This window comes from Cylas formicarius, unplaced genomic scaffold, assembly GCF_029955315.1.
Source record: "Cylas formicarius isolate icCylForm1 unplaced genomic scaffold, icCylForm1.1 PGA_scaffold_3__17_contigs__length_32017465, whole genome shotgun sequence".
NCBI lineage: Eukaryota > Metazoa > Arthropoda > Insecta > Coleoptera > Brentidae > Cylas > Cylas formicarius.
In genome coordinates, this window is record NW_026844326.1 from 14,603,822 (window position 1) to 14,618,640 (window position 14,819).

Sequence of the window (14,819 nt, forward strand, 5' to 3'; positions counted from 1 at the left end):
TTTTGTGGATTGCATCTTGGCCCTTTAGAACGGTTTAACGGTTTTAACAGGGCCGCTTAGTAGGCCGTTCCACATTTTTATAAAATGGTTTTAAAGAAATGCGCATTGTGTCTATAAAACGTCTATAAATGTAGAGTAAGTATGTGAAAATGGTTGACAATTTCTGGTTACTAGCTTCGAGCATTCAGCAGTTTATTCTGTTTTCATTTTATTAAGTTTTATTAAGTTGCAATGATAATGTTTGTATATAATCAAAACCTCTTTCACATTAAAGAAGTTACGGGAACATATTTTAAGTCGGTAATTTTTCAATTTTCCCTCTTTGTTCAATAACTGCAGGGGCTACTCGAAATCTGATTATAGCATTTTTCAGATCTCAAAAAACAAGTCAAGCCAAAAATATTCTGACGAAAAACAAACAAAAAGAAAATTTTCCTAAAGGATTTCCCAAAATTCTAAATAACTTTTCTTAATATGTACGTGGAAAAAAGTAATAAATTATGTATTTAAGTTAGCAATTTCCTTCTAATCGCAAAATATTGTTTTGATTATATATGGTGTCAAAAGAAAGAAAATCCTACACACTTTCAAATCTAATATAACAGTTGTAGTGTTTGTCTTGAACCGACATAACTTTTCCTGCAAAATCAGGAACAACTATAAACAAGTTCAAATTTTGTACGAATTTGGAATTTGGTTAGACCATCGTTTTCTTTGTCTTTATCTATCAGTATGATCACCGAACAACTATGCGGTTTTTTCTGAATAAAAACATAAGTAAACGCATTTTTGTCTCACTTCTTTCAATATTTGTCACCTCTTATGAATGGTTTTAGATTTCCTTTCTTTTACAATTGACATAAATCATTAATGCTGTTTAGAATTTCTTCGTGAAAATGACGCACTGCCCTGGCCGCCAATTACATAGAAGACTTTTTTTAATGCGACGTTCAACCAGTTAAACTCTCTGCCTTTGCGAAATTTGATAATTTACTAATTATATAGGTACTTAGTTATGTTAAAAAATATTCAAAAACTTTCTCGTCTAAATGACACTATAATTGCATCGTTTCTCCGGGTGCAAAGAATAGTCTACTTTTTAAAGACAGCAAGCAATAAATCATGGAAAACGGGTGCCACCGTAGACGTGCATTATCTTGAAAGAAAAAAGATTCTTAATTGTTATGATGGGGTTAAAAGCAAAAACACATCTCGTGTGTTGATTATAATGTGACATGCACTGTAGAGATGCTTGGTGGTGCAAAATCAACAATTTACCGGCTCCTAAATGAAGAAAAATCTAGCATTGCCAAATCTCTCCAGGTCGAACAGTTCTTTGGAAACAGGATTAGGACATAAGGTAAAGTGTGTCTCAAAGTATATCGTCTTGTCTTTTGAGAGACCGTCTCCTAAAAAATATTTACCACCAATAACCAATAATTTATTTATTCATGTAGTTAATCTTTATAACGACTCTGAGAGTGAAACAGAGTGTAATTTCGAATAAAAACGTACTTATTTTGGTTATTATTGACAATTAATATAGGTATATTTAGTGTCATCGTATTTTATATTTGTACTAATGTGATTTTGTTATACTTAAATAAACCTAATATAATTTTCAATCCTTATATTTTCAAAACACCTTAAAAGTCGTCCCTGATGAAATAGCGACTAGTTACGTGTACTTTACAATGATTTTTAGAACAATCGATTTTAAGGTTTACCAGTTAAAATCAAGCGAATAATATATATTTTTTATTTAAACAGATAGGTACAACAAAATATATGTCTCAACGCAACCAGTCCGATATTTATAGAAACAATCCAAATAAAACGACTAACTAAATTCTTCTAAACTCCGTCAATAGGTGGGTCGCAGAAATAGGAATCGCTTCGACAAGAAAGTCAGTGGGGGTTAGGTTTTGATAAAACACCTTTACTGGGCTTTCCAAAAATTTGGAATTTTGAGATGTTTTTTTATTAGCCCTTTTCGGTTGCAATTTTTCATTTGGAGAATAGTGGGTCCCAAAGTATGTCGATTTGTGGTAAATTAATTGCCTATTTGCCACGGAGATTTGAAGCATTCGAATCGGTCTGGTGGGAATTGCTGGATAAATTGACTATAAATAGTCAATCCAGTTTTCGACAACTAGATCGGGTATTTTAAAGTCTTTACCGCAGCCGATGACCTCAAAAGAAACAGGTTTCACACGCGCACCTCTCTAGAAACGTCGGGAGTTGCAGTATATGACTTTTGCTTCACAACACACAATAATCATTTTTAGTCCGTGATTCCATTTTTTTCGTAAGGGCGTAAATTTCTGCCTTTAAAGAGCCACAGAGACTACAACTTTCTTTGCGGGGGTATCCAAAAGAAGTATTGAAGCTTTTATTGAAAAAATCAAGGAAATACTGATATGGCACTTTGTTCTGTGGGTTTTTGATAATCCTTAAGCGAGTAGTGGGATTTTCTTCCTTTCGGCGACTTGCAAAATATATCCGTTTTCGTCAGCGCTTCTTCTGATAACTTGGCGCCTATTTGAATGTTTGCGTCGCATATCTGTAGGTGCTTTTCCAACAGAAACAAGAGAATTTCTGATATATCTCACTTTTTCTTCTGAGATACCATGAATTAATGCTTTTAAACACACTGGTGCGGCAAATATTCCATCTAAGCTTTTATTGCAATTGTTTTTCTCGTAAAACAACAAGAAAATCGAATTCTGCACGTTCGAATCTATCGAATGGCTTGTTTACTTTATTTACGTAAAAATGCGATGACGGTGTTTTTGCCCTGTACCTTTCACATACCTTTTAATAAAGAAGTACCTACACATTTTAATTCAAGAAAAGTATGACTTTCCATCCATGAGCAAAAATATTATGGAAAGCAAAAAACGAATAGGTTTTAAATATTTTATTTAGACGAGACATAGAATGAAAATTTATATATTTTATTATAATATTTTTTTAATAATAAAATTTATTAACAAATAAGACCCCGACTGATTGGCAATCCATAACAAAATTATTAATACATCCGTATCTGACGATATTGCAACGCCTGATGAATCAGATAGTGAATAATTCTGTGTTTAGTAATAATTAACTCATAAATAAAAAATATTTTTATAGTGTTTAATTGATTTCTTATTTATACTGTTTTTTATCGTTTGTTATATAATGTTATGTTTGATTTTAATAAAATTTTATATTTCCTTCAATTATTCATTACGCCAATCTAATTTATGTCATATGTAAACCATAAAACCATAATAAAAAGGTGAGTTGATTTTATTTAAATCTTATTATAAGACAAAGAAAAGAAATTGCAATTTTAATGAAGTGTTTGAAAAAAAATAAAAAAAACTACACTCAATTTGGATTTTTTTTATTACTTTACAAATAATACTGTCAAACTGACGGTGAATAAAATTAAAAACAGCTCAAAAAATACTCCCTACAGTATTTACTAAATATATTTAATATGTCATTTATGATTATGATAACCTTATTATTTACTACAAAATAGACTTTCGGTGGGAGAATATACTTATCTTTTTCTATTACACAGGGAACAAAACACTTTCTCTTTTCTGACAGAGGTGACTGCGCAGCTGCTATAATGCATCCTTCTCTGCCTTACATTATAAAATATAAAGGGTTCACTGTTGCTCTATATTTTCAAATAAAATTGACAAGATTTTAACTGTCAATCATCTAGCATTGTATTAGCAATAAATAAAGCTACAATTGCATATGGAGTTTTTTGGATATAAGAATGAGGGTGTCATTAAATTAATTTACCTGTTTTACGCCTGGTTGCCACGTATTATTGACAGGAAAAATGCTGGTAATCAGGGGGGGGGGACTTATTCTACATGTTATTTACTATAGATTTTTATTATTAGATTTTATTATGGTACAAGAAGAACAGTTGAGAAATAAAAAAGTTTTAATTATTAATAAAAATAGCATTGACAGGATATAAACTGGCAGTCAGGTGAGTGCTTATTTATTAATGAATTTTATTATTAAAAAAATATGTTTCATCTGGTATAGCGAGGAGGGCATATTTTTTACAGTGGGATACTCAAGCTTCTTTGGAAAAATTTATCGATTCTTATCGACAAATACACGCAATAAACACGCAATCGTTTGATAAGATGGTCGACGCAACACGGCGCATAAATGTGGCAAACTCCGTGACCCATAAAACTCCTTTATTTTTAACGCATACGGCAGAAGTGTTCGCCGCGTGTGAACCCGCTCGTGTACTTTCCCGGAGAATTGTGAACCCCCCGTTTCCGTGAAACGCAACGGTTTACGAGGGCGACTCCCCGCTGTAAAATAATAATAGTAGGTCATGAAATCCCCTAACGTCAACTAGATCGAGCGAGCGAGCAGCGCTGGGGCGAGGACACGAGCACTGGTTCCCGCGTCAGCGAATAGGGTAAAACACCAATCGATATCGACGGCGACTGAGGAGGAGACGACGCGCTGCGCTGGTTTGAACGCACGAGGGCGTCTCGATATTCTGGGTTTGTTTTGATTTAAACATTGGAAACATTTCTACACACTATTTGAACTGCGTAGACCCCATGCGCTTCGATATTAATATTAGAGAACTGCTTAACATAGTGCAAAATTTAAATCGAAAGGTTTTTTTTGGTAAATTAGAATCGGTTCTGTACAGGGTGTCCGAAATAAGGTTCCCTACCCTGTTAACTTGGAAACCACGAAAAACAGACCAAAAGTTAAAGAGAAAAGTTCAAGTTTCATCTAGATTTTTATTTTTTCTTTCCGCTTTTGTATTTTAAAATTTATTAAATTGTTGCAAATTTTAGATATATGTCCTAAGTTTAACCGTTTTCGACAAATCTTGAAGTTTATGTCAAAAATTACGTTTACAGTCCCTAGTAGCATTAACACATTTTCCTATAAGGGAGCCTTAATTCTATAATTTTGGATGGATTCCCTCTGAATTCATAAAATTCATAATTTTTGAAAGAATTCAACGTTATTTGAGGCAACATACGAAGACGAATAGAGCTTGAAATGTCCTTTGAAATAAACATAAATTATTGCCTAACAAGTGTAACTATTACATTTACATTATAGATTTAAAAATAAATAAATAAAGTCCAAAAACTTGCCACATAACCGTCAACTTCAGCGACAGAAGTTGTACGTTCAAATTTTCAAGTTCAAGTTTATTACACCAGGAACTGGATTTAGAAAATGAATTTGGTTCCTAGTTCTATTTTGGAAATAAAATTCAAGAATTGTCGAAAACGGTTAGACTTAGATATAGGACAATAAAATGAGACATAAGAAAGCTGGTATTGACCTTAATTTGCAGATATGCACAAAGAAATTCAACATCAGAACAACATGAACGGAACATCCTGTATATATGTCAAATTAAAATATCTATTCTATTTAACTGGATGATTAAGCGTCAAATTTTCTCGCGGAATACAGATTTAAAGTCTTTTTAACATCATGCATTCTTTCATCTCTAATTAATTAACCAAATAATATTTTAGCTAGATCTTACTACGTGCTATTATGGTTGGATTGAAATAATGGAACAGACTGTAAGCTTCAAAATTTGCAGTTATTTTTGAATTTTGAATTTTTGCAGGAGGAATCCAATAGATATGTAAATAGTCTCATAGGATCTCGTTCTTATCATTCGTGGACATTTTTTCTAAAAAACCAGATACATGTTAATTGACAAAAATATTGTGGCCATTCTTCGTATCAATGGAATAGTCATTATTTATTAAGGATTTGGCTCCTTCCGTTCTTTTTTGTATATATAACAAATTAAAATCTCTATTCTATTTAACTCTGTACAATAATTGAACTGGGTAGAACTGAATGGGCGTAAAAATAATTCTAGAATTGTTGCAAGTAGTTCGGAAGCTGTGAGAAATCAACACGTTTTATCTATTCTATGTGCGTGTCAACTGTCAGTGTGGTGTCATTCTGCAATATTGAATTTGCTTCTTGTGGCGAGCAAATATGGAACAAACTAAGTTAACAACAAAAATACACTATCTATACAGCTATCCATTAGATGAGATGTTTTTTAAAAGTGTAATAAGAATGAACGATGAATAACAAAAAACATTTAGTTAAATAGTTAAATAGTTAGTTCAAATTAAATAACAGCAAAAGTATTATTGAAAAAAAATTCTTTTACACTGCTAAAAAATCAGTTTTTATTGATTACATCTCGAGGAAAGCTAAAACTATAATAAATAAGGAATCACATATCACATACATATTAGCACCACCAGGCTTTGGGTCAGCTATATACAAAAAATATATTATACAGCAACTAAATTATAAAAAATCATAATATTCATAGTAATGTTAACATTGCAACCAGTAGTCAAGAATCCATATGTTCTCTCTTTGGCGTCCCTTCCCCAATGGCTTGATCAAAAAGTAGTTGTATCTTTCTGCAAATCCTTTCACTTACGCCTAAATAAGTTCTAAAAGATTCTAACTAACTCGACACTCAGATGCCGTTTACCACACTTGTTGCCTAATATACTATTTAATTACTTGGTCAAGAAAGCTTCATTCTTCTTCATAAAGAAATAAGATGGGTAAGTGCTGAAAAATGATCCCAAGGCCTATTTATTAGTCTCGGATTTAAAATAGGGTTCAAAAATATTTTCTTTGCACAAAGTTTACGCCTATCACAAAAATTAGTAATTAATTCTGCTCCACAATAACCATTTTTATTCGGTAACTCCAATTGTTTACAAGTTTTTTTTTAAAAGTGCGCTTCGAGTGCTGCTGGATTTCCCGTTGAAAGTTGGAGTTGTCACCAATATTCAAAGCTAATGAGAGACGCGTGAAACATAATATACTTAACTTTTATAATATTATTATAAGCCTTTATACACAAAGACATATTTCTTTTAATAAGAAATATAAATAAGCGATTAAATATGAATTATACCATTTGGTAAAATTGACCTACGTTTCCATGAATTTTTCTAGTAGCTTATTTTTATTACTTGTGGTTATATTGAACATGATTTTTATTATTTTTAACGGAGTTCAGCACTTAATTACCATGAAAGGGCAAATTAAAATCACCAAATAGAGACCAGTAGTGGAATTCAAACAAAAATGTTTGCTGTCCAATTTGCTCAATAGAACTTTTAACGGATAAATAAAAATGTCTAAATTTTTCAGCAATATAACAAGTAGAATGTCCCAAAAATGTCCACTTTTCTAAAAATTTCATAAAATGTACTTTACTGTACTGTATTGTACTTTGCCTTTTCTTTAAAATGTCGCCCAAAAATTTCGTTTTCAATTTTTAAAAAGGAACTCTGACTGCCATTGCAAACGGTATAATAAAAAATAATAAAATACGAAACAAAAAAAATAGGTGCCCAATTCTAAATAGCTACTACAATTTTTAAGTTTAATCCTGCACCTTTCAATTTATCTTTTTTCTATTGTGTTCTTGTACGCTTTATTATCGCACTGCTCGTCTCAATGAAAACCACGCTAGTAAGGGTACCTCAGCGTCTGCGTCATTTTAGAGAATACAGATGTTGTGAGAGGTTCCCTAAAATGTTGAAAATTTTCTATTAAAAAAAATTGGAACTTTATACTCCTCAGAGAGAAATTTATTCTATTGGTCATGAATGTTAAAAATGGGGAAAAATGCAAGAATATAACCTACAAATTTATCTCTTGTGATATTTTTACTACTAAATTAATATCTATTCAAAAATCACAATAATATTAGAAGACATTAACCTGCTTGCGCTGCTATTGGTCCACTATTCTCCTTTATTATTTTATTAAAAACTAGCTGACCCGGCTGCCTAAATCGATAAATAAAAGACCTAAACTTTTGTTTAAAATAATCTTAAAACAAACAAAATAAAAAAGCATTTTTTGAATGAAACATGAAATTTTATTATTATTTTCGACACATCATGTTGCTTGCTTACAAAACACAGTTTTCCTGAAATTGAGAGACACACACTGGTATGATACAGTCTGTTAACCAATTTAAAGCTTTCTCATAAACTATATTTTTTGTTTTGTTTTGTGATGCTTAAATAAACAAAGAAGATGAATATCAAGATGAAGATGATTCCGCAAATTTCTAACGACTGTCCTTGCGACTTATTTATGGTCAAAATCGAATGGTAAATCCGTTGGAATTATCGGTATCCGTGGGATCAAGACATCCTCTTCTTTGTATTTTCCTTTTATGAGTGTTACATTAATGACGTTATTCATCAGCTTTTTCACAGCCAGTCTTGTTCCATTGCACAGTGGAGGTTGATTAATGTTACGCAGCACGATGACAACTAATCCTACTTTTAACTGTAAATTGGGATAGTTGACTACCTCAGCCTGGTTCATAACGGTGTCAACTGATTTGAAGGAAACCAGTTTCCGAACGCGACATTAGATCCTCCAATGCGCACGCAGTAGTATATTATGCAACAAGTGCGGTAAACGGCATTTGACTCACGAGTTTATTTGACACGAGCGGAGAGGAGCGAGTGTTTAATAAACGAGTGAGTTAAAAAGTTTACGGAACATGTTGCATACTATACTTTTTCTACTACCATTAGTATTTGGGTACATTTTCGCAAAACACGAATACATTCACTGACATGACCATCAGAATTGACAAACGTCAAAATTCAAAGCGTGCGGTAAAATCCCGGAAATGTCCGAAGTGGCTGGGATTCATGGGAAACGAAACTGACGTGGTGAAGTGACGCTTCCCGCACGCTAGATCGGTGGGTAACTAGGTATTTTACAGACGGGAGTAGAAAAAGACTATTTTCATAGACATGATTGAATTTGAACTTTGTGCAATTAATTGAAAATTGAGTCTTTGATGTTAGGAATACACCTACATTTCTTAGACAACAGTGAGTGATTATAATATAATATGAACTTTATTGACTAGCAAGAAAGTTCAAATTGAGCCTACATTTCTCCCGTCTGTAAAATACATAATTGCACACCAATCTAGCGTGCGGGAAGCGTCACTTTAGCACGTCAATTTTGTTTCCCACAGATCCGAGCCACTTTTCCGGGGTTTTACCGCACGGGTTTGGGAGGAATAGGATGTTTTCGGAGATATTTCCCACGTTTTGAATTTCGACTTTTGACAGTTCTGACTGTCATGTCAGTGAATGTATTCGTGTTGTCTTTGCAAAAATGTACCTAAAAATAATACACAGAAAAATGTTATGCAATATATCAGACAATTTAAATACTACGTGCTATAAGGTACAAATAAAATCTAGTGGAATAGTCGGTAAGTAAAGCGACATTTATAAATTAAGTTTTTTAATGGTTTTAACAGTTTTCATATTAATATCTTGCCAAGACAAAAGTGAAATAAACAACATAACGTTTTAAAATTGTGTTTATTCCGTTGTTTATACGACATATCCAATAATATGTCTCTCTCTGTCTAACGTACACAGTTAAAAGGCGACAACAATTGCCGAACCGATCAGAACGATAAATGAATAGGCTTAATATCAACTAGTAAATATTTTGTTTCAATGATACGAAATTTGGTAATCCCATAATGTGTTATTATTTTTAATTTGTTAAATTGTGATTATTTCGGTAATAAAAAAAGTATAGTATGCAACACGGTTCGTTAGTAAACTCTTTATCTCATAAACTCATGATTCAAATGCCGTTTACCGCACTTGTCGCATAATATACACTATTACATGGGAAAAATAAAAGGGCTGTTTGTAGTTTTCCCGGCAATTATAATATTTTTTTAGCGAGACTACAACAGCAATTGATTTTTATATATATAGATGATAGGTTAAAATAATACAGGTTTTTTACCAATGTTCATTGATGGAAATGCTATTGAGATATCTGCCAAAATAAAATTCTTTCTCCCTGTTTCATGTTTATTACCGATTTCAAGATTACAGGTTTTTGGTCTCCAGAGAGATTTTTAGAGAATTTAAATGTTAAAATCTCATTTTTCCTTTAATCAAAAACAGCTACACCGAAGGAGAAAAAAGCCCCCAGCCACCAAAGGTCAACACCAAAACCCAAGACGAGATCTATTTCAATTAAACCGGCAACAGAAATCGCCGGCTGTTTAATTGTCCCAGTGACGAGTCCGTTCATTCACGTACACATGTTAATCGCGACTCGTGCCGTTTTAGTCCCATTTAAAGGGCAACAACCACCTGACTGACCTACATTTCCCCGGTTAACTTTCTACTACAATAACAGCATCTCTCTTCTTCGTCTCTCGCGAAAGACTCTCCGTCTTTCGGATGCCGGTAAGTGGGATAAACGGTTAAATATATATGGCTATTTAACTTTAGCGCCAGCCTCGCACACACACACACACGCACACCTACGCTTGCAGCAGGAAATGCAGAACACTTGTTGCATTTTCCACGACAAACGGACCGCGTGTACAGACCCGGGGGGAGGGGACGAGGGACGGGTTTTATATCACTCCGTTAACTTGTCATTGAATTCGGAATTCTTTTATTGTCGATTCCGGGAGCAAAGAGATCCGGATCCACAGGTGGTGGGAGACGCAAAGACTCTATCCCGTTTGGATTTTTGATCGCGCGTGCTTTTTTCGGTGGCAGCTTAATTTCAGTTTTTTTCTGATATTTCTCGTTCATTTTTTTTCAGTTACGTTGCGAATAAAATTCCAGTTTATCGAAATTCTTGTATTTAGTTTGTTAAAATTGTAAATATGAAATTAACTGCACTTTTTATGTTTTAGTTATATATTTTATGTTGATTAATAGTTAATTTTTTTTTCAAAGAAACTCCTCCTGCATCGGTTTTTGTCGAGTCAAACTTGCTAAAGCTCGCTGAAGCTGGCTCGCATTTTACTCTGTAGCTGCTTATATATTGTTTGAGAGGGGCGCAGCTAAATGAGTGACATAAACACCGTCTCGGGCTATTGATTATTGAGAATTTTAGTTTTATTAAACAAAATTTTATGTCCGGTTTCGTCATTGTGTTCGGCGACTGCCCATGGGTTTATTTGTCTTAGTCTGATATTTTTCGTCAGGTCTCAAATGAAATCGTGTCTTGGACGAATCGAAGATGTTGAGAGATTTTTGGACAAGTGATAAATCTGGTTTTGTCGTTATATTTCTTTAGATTTTTTGATATGTGGTCGATGATGTTTTGAATGTGAGGAGGCACAACAGTGGCAAGTGTGGGATTGCTTTCGGCCTCATTGCTATTGGAAGGTTGTGGTCAAGTGTATTTTGTGATGGAACGCTTAATATCTTTAATGTGAAAAATATTAGAGAGAAGAGGTAAGGTGATTTAATTCTGGGTTCAGTGACTCGGGCTGATATAGTTTTACGGCTCTATATACAAGCGAGTTGATGATTTTTGGGCCGGATGGTGATTAGACAATGCATTAAGGCCAAATAACGTCGATGAGAAGAATCTCCAATACATTTTCTTAGACATTTAAACTCTATACACGCTAACATACATTTTGCCATTGAATTGAATAACCTCCTGAATATTCTTATCAATAGAAACTCAGACCTAGCATTGAGTCATTGTTTACAGAACCTACGCACCTAGACCGGTACCTTAATGCAATGTCACATCACCATCCGGCCCAAAAATAATCGATTATAACTCTCTTGTTTAGAGAGCCGTAAAAGTATCTCAGCCCGAGTCACTGAACCTAGAACTAAAACACCTTTCTTCTGCTATTCTCTCTCATAATTTTCATATTAAAGATTCACCACTTGTTCAAAAATCTCTCAATATCTCCGATCTTAAAGACAAAATTCCATTTGAGATGCCAGGAGTTTACAGCATTCCATGCATATTCGGCCGAGAATACATTGGAGAGACCGGACGAAAAATATCAACCAGACTCAAAGAACATGAAAGAGTCTTAAGACTAAGACAAATAAACTCACCAGCAGTCGCCGAACACAATCACGAAACCGGACATAAAATTTTGTTCAATAAAACTAAAATTTTTGCATGTAATCGAGAGTCTATAGAAGGCTATAAGCAACCTAACAATCTTAACTGCGACTCAGGTCTTTATCGGTCACCAATATGGGAATCAGTGATCCGAGACGGTGTTTATCCCCTCACTTAGCTCCGCCCCCCTCAAACAATATATAAACAGGTACAGAGTATATTGCGATCCAGTTTCAGTTAAACTCTGAAGAAGTCAACAGGATGATTCACAAAACGTTAGCAAGTTTTACTCAACAAAAACCGACGCAGAAGGAATCCAGAAATTTTGTAAAAAGTAGTTAATTATTTGTTTAATAATCGAAAAATACTGACAACTAAATATTGGAACAAGTGGTTTTTCAGTCAGTTTTACGTACTGCGAGGAATTATTATTCAGCAGTACCATAAAGGGAAGACATTGTTTGAAATTTTCAGAGAATTAAGACATATGGTGAATCTGCCAATATTATGTTTGCGCTAAGGAGGTCCAAATGCTGTTTTTCAAAGGAGTGTAAGCCATTTAATTAGAATATCTAACTCGGGAACAAGAAAAACACCACTGGAAGTAACAGCAAGGTTACTTCTCTTACTTGATATGGTATGTTTTATTAGCACCATACATTTCAAACATATAGACTATACAATATTAAAATTTTAAATATTTTAAAATAAGTTTTACAAGAAGTAGATTTTCAAATACCGACCATACATCTTATGGTCCTTTTTTGAACCACGAACACATTTGTCGAATCAGTCGACCACCCCCAAAAAATTATACCATACCTAATTCTACTCTCAACATGAGCATAATAAACTCTTAATAATTGTGATTCTGTTGAAATATTCTTCAGATTATCTTGCTCCCAACTCCGATACCAAAGAAGAGCAATGAGTTTTAAAATTCATGTTTTTATCTATGAAATGTTAGTATTTATGTGAAGCGAAAGGTCTCTACATGGCTTTTGACTATGATAGAAAAATGTTTTTAGTGGATTCAGGTATAATTTATTATCATTAAACCAGGAGTTCACCTCACTCAAACCCACGTTACATTTGTCTTCCAGACGTCAATCACACCTACTCGTCAAGTCATTAGCAAACTTTGTAAACGCTGTTTTTTCGAAGTCGTCCGAGCCGCGCAAACCGCCAATATACCAGAGAGTACTGAACCTAATACAGAGCCCCATCGGCTGCAAGACATTTTCCATAAGATTATGTCGTCATCTACACAATCGAATGCCTTGCGAAAACCGAACTGGTGACGGAATTGTATTTGATTGTTTTCAAGATACAATAAAAGTTTCAAATATGCGCACTCAAACAAGTTGGAGAAGACCATGGTGACTGTAACTACCTTTGTTATGCAATCTTTACAATTTTTTGGATTGAAGGAAATTTTCTTTCGCATGTCTTACGGCTAAATCTACCAACAAATGGGTGGAGAACATGAATAACATTAAAGTTTTGTCACATACCTTTAGCAGATCGGATGTTAATCCACACAAAAGGAAGCAAAGCCTGAGAAATGCTCCTCGGTGTATTTTACCAGAACTACATGCTAAATTGAAAGAAATATGGGATAAATTCTCCCTTGAATTCTGTGAACGCCTAGTTGATGCAATGCCTTAAGAGTTGAGGCTGTTATTCGAGCTAAGTGCGATGTTACGATTTATTAATTTTTATTTTAATTTATTAAAAACCTCTTGTTCCAGTATTTTCTTGTCAGCATATTTCGATTATGCAACTATTAATGAAATAGTAATCAACAAAAAATATATAGTTAAAACGCAAAAAGTAATCTATACATAATCAAAAGCGAGTTTAATTTCATATTCCATATTTAAAAAAAAATAAAAGAAAAATTTTTCGGTAAACTGGTATTTTATGCCCAAGCCAATCAGCTTGTTTGTATATCTTATAGCTGTTAGGGCTCATAGGCACTAGAAGCGGGTGAATAACAACTGCAAACTATTTTCAAAGGTACAAATCTTGAGAAGTAAAAAAGATTCAGTTTATAAATTAAATTTATTGTTATATTTCAACCCTAAACAGAAATAACAAAATATATTAGCTTCCGCAACGTAGTAAATGTATTTTTTGTCCTTTCTGCGAACTTCTGGTTTCTCTTAATTAAAGCTATATAAAATATGTTTTAAGACAAAGGCGTAAAAGTTCGGGGGGTTCCTTCGTCGTTCAAAATATAGAACAGCTTATTATATGAACGTTGCATATTTTTTCATTATTTTAGAATGAGTAAAGTGAATTGAATTGAATTACCCCTATCATTCTTCCTAACTGCGCTTAAAGAACGTTTTACACATTGACTTGGATTTTTTTTCCAAATTTTTCAAATAAAAAAAATTTGAAACATTGCATGTAGAAAAAAATTTTGAAAGTTGTTTTTTAAATTCAGTTGACAAGAATAATAGAGGAGGATTGTTCTATCGTTTATGTTTCAAGACAAAATATTAAAACTTTAATATTCCGCCATGGTTGTTTTTTGACCCAACGTTTATATAATAAACTCTGTTAACTTTCAGCGCTTTTATTTAATGTAGAGCTAGAATATGTACTATGGGGACTGATAGATATCTAAATCTTGCCTTAGAAAGGGTGGACATGAAAAAAACTACATGTTATAGCAGACCTTTACTACGACCAAGAAACACAAGAAAACTATACCTAGCTGTATATATGGACTATATTCTATACGGACGATGACTCAAAACCTAGACTCAAACCCTAGACATCAAGAGAGACTCTTTTGAAAAAAAAATTGAAGGCCCAGTAAAGCGCAC